Source organism: Ipomoea triloba, chromosome 16 (genome assembly GCF_003576645.1).
Source record: "Ipomoea triloba cultivar NCNSP0323 chromosome 16, ASM357664v1".
In the NCBI taxonomy this organism is placed as follows: domain Eukaryota; kingdom Viridiplantae; phylum Streptophyta; class Magnoliopsida; order Solanales; family Convolvulaceae; genus Ipomoea; species Ipomoea triloba.
In genome coordinates this window covers 12,603,269-12,603,961 of record NC_044931.1, presented here as the reverse complement: position 1 = coordinate 12,603,961, position 693 = coordinate 12,603,269, and positions in this window count along the sequence as shown.

Sequence of the window (693 nt, the reverse complement as noted above, 5' to 3'; positions counted from 1 at the left end):
ATTGTTTTAGTAGGACACATCTCAAGCAAGAAACTCATAGGTAACCGGAATATATGTCGGTCCTCTCCATTCGAATACTTTGCTCCATTGCGGGTGTATTAGCAACCGATTTACCATGTCTTCAAACCCAAATTCCCTTAGCACACTCGGATCAAAGTATTTCCATCCAATTAAATTCCCTGACTTTTACACATCAACAAGAGCCAATTGTTCATGAGTTAAGCCTCGGAGGGCCCTTGTTCCTCTTGCATTTGGTTCAACTTGTGGTGGTGGAGGTGGTGGTTCTGCTCTTGCCATTGTTCGGCTTGTGCTTGCTTCCTCATAATTCCTTTTCAAGGCTTGCTCTTTAGTTCTTCCCATTTCATAAAAAAAGCGGTAAAATGCATGAAAAATAAGGAAACGTAAGTCTGAACTCCACGCATAGGGAACCTATTGTTTTAGTAGGACACATCTCAAGCAAGAAACTCATAGGTAACCGGAATATATGTCGGTCCTCTCCATTCGAATACTTTGCTCCATTGCGGATGTCTTGGCAACCGATTTACCATGTCTACAAACCGAAATTCCCTTAGCACACTCGGATCAAAGTATTTCCATCCAATTAAATTCCCTGACTTTTACACATCAACAAGAGCCAATTGTTCATGAGTTAAGCCTCGGAGGACCCTTGTTCCTCTTGCATTTGGTTCAACT